The sequence below is a fragment of the Rhagoletis zephyria genome, unplaced genomic scaffold, assembly GCF_001687245.7.
Source record: "Rhagoletis zephyria isolate East Lansing unplaced genomic scaffold, Rhagoletis_zephyria_1.1 Rzeph_scaffold_07304, whole genome shotgun sequence".
NCBI lineage: Eukaryota > Metazoa > Arthropoda > Insecta > Diptera > Tephritidae > Rhagoletis > Rhagoletis zephyria.
In genome coordinates, this window is record NW_016164387.1 from 23,299 (window position 1) to 25,948 (window position 2,650).

The following is a 2,650-nucleotide window of genomic DNA, read 5'->3' on the forward strand; positions in this document are numbered from 1 at the left end:
TATATCTTCCTTCTTACTCATGTAACATTTTCAGTTTTAAAAATTTCANAGGAAACGACGTCATTATGACATTATATCTTCCTTCTTACTCATGTAACATTTTCAGTTTTAAAAATTTCACTCTCCATTTTTCGGATACCGCCACCTAAGAAGTTTCACTTTAAAAAAGCTTTTTCTAATAGCGGCCGCCCCTCGGCAGGCAATGGCAAACCTCCGGGTGTATTTCTGCTATGAAAAAATAGCTTCTTATAAAAATACAATCACCATTCGGAGTCAACGTAAAACTGTAGGTCCCTCCCCTTTGTGTGACAATATCAACGCGCACGGCACAAATCGGTGGAGAAGCTTGGCTAAAGACTAACAAATGTGAAAGCGCCAAGCTATTATTATTACACGTTATTTTAAAACAAATTGTATTTTAAAAGTGAATTACCTACATTTTTATTCAAACTCACTGTCAAATAATTGGCGAAACCTTTCCCAAAATAACATAGCCAATTTCCAAATTTTTTCATCATTCGTGATGTCTACTGTTTTCTCAGAATACATTTTCCCTTTTTCGAAGTTCGTTTAGAATAGNTTATTTTAAAAGTGAGTTACCTACATTTTTATTCAAACTCACTGTCAAATAATTGGCGAAACCTTTCCCAAAATAACATAGTCAATTTCCAAATTTTTTTCATCATTCGTGATGTCCACTGTTTTCTCAGAATACATTTTCCCTTTTTCGAAGTTCGTTTAGAATAGGAGGAAAATAAAAAAAGAAAAAGTCCTCAAAGAGTTGAGTTTCTATACAGAATCGGGCTGCACATGTTTTGTTTTTAGATAAATACATTAATACATACTTTTTTATGACTTTTAAAGACGGAGCATTTGAATGTATCTGTGCTGGCATCTCGTGCAATATAGCTAAATATCTTGAGATCGCTACTATCGTGCGATACGTAGAAAATTCTGTAGATGGGATGATTGAGTAGTTCGATTTCTTCTGCGTCGTTTGTCCAGTTCCTTTTCTGCATTAAATACAGAGGTTTTAATTAAAAAATTAATTGAGATTGAATTATTTGCTACTAACTTTTCTCCGGCGTTTCTTGAGCACCACTCGAACTCCGTTCACCGAAACGTGGATAGTCACTTTGCGCTTTTTTAGATTTTGAACTTTGCACTCATACTGAAAAAAGAAAAAAGGAAAATAAGTAAATTTTTTAAAATATTATCCTTATAAACAAATGTAGGTATGTATATATAGGACATCACCCTTATTTAAACAAAATGTTTTTTTTTACCAAAAGTGCTGGCGCTACTGCAATGTGATATGCCCCAATTAGTCATTTCCATGGCGCAATAAACAGGTGAAGTAATAANTTATAGGACATCACCCTTATTTAATGCAATGTGATATGCCCCAATTAGTCATTTCCATGGCGCAATAAACAGGTGAAGTAATAAGGCAGCGTTCTCTGTTCATGTTCTAACATTCGGCTGCCTTATATTTCACAATGTTGCCTTTATTCGTTGTACGTTTTATGTGTAGCTTCTTTGGAAGTATTTACATATATTTTGGCGGCGATTTGGCCATTTATTATTTGCTTGCAACATTGTTTTTTCAAAAACTTTCCGTTTGAACTTTTGTGGAAAATTCGTTCTTTTCTAAAATTTTCGTTTGAATTTTTGTGGAAAAATACTATAGAGCGTGTCAGACGTGGCAATAAATTTCGATGCAATAAATTTCGGAAAGGCNTCGAAAACTTTCCGTTTAAACTTTTGTAGAAAATTCGTTCTTTTCTAAAATTTTCGTTTGAATTTTTGTGGAAAAATACTATAGAGCGTGTCAGACGTGGCAATAAATTTCGATGCAATAAATTTCGGAAAGGCTGTCAAATTGAGAAATCAGTTGCATGAGCAGTCACACCTTGCATGGAAAGTGTCTTTCGAAAGCAGTTAGCACTTGCAGAAGAAATAATAATTGCTAAGGCAGCACGAGCAAGTTGAAATATATTTCCTAAATCGATTTTCGCTCTTGCAGGTGCAGTCACACCTTGCAACTTTTATTTCTGAAACTGATTTCCGAAAAGTGACAGAAAGATCTTTCTGGCTGTTCACACATCGAAATATAATTTCTATTTCTCAATTTGACAGCGAATTGCGTGCGAAAGACGGAAATATTGCCACGTCTGACAGGCTCTTATCTTATATATTATTTCTCTAAGGTGTTTTTTTGTTAGTCTCCTTTTCTATAATTTTCTATGTAAGCAATTCCACTAATGAAATATCATTTGAGGGGTTATTAGGTAATATTAATGGTCATAATACCTCTGAAGTCAAGAAATTTGTAATTTTATTTTTGTTTTTAATTTACTATTGTTAAGCCACACTAAAGGTATTTTGTACTGAAGCACTATTGTGAATACAGCATCGCATACACCGTATACGACAGTGGTGGGCGCCGCTCCCTTAGCTCAGACGTTACTGTTTTTGTTAAAGAAACATTTAATCAAAAAGTTAAATCTAAATATATTTTCACCTCAAACCTAATATATAAAAATAAGTGCACGTTTTTGGTGTGACCTCATAACTTGAGAACGGCTTCACCGAATTCAAACAAATTTATTCGACATATTCGGACTATCATGCAGATGGTTTATGTGAA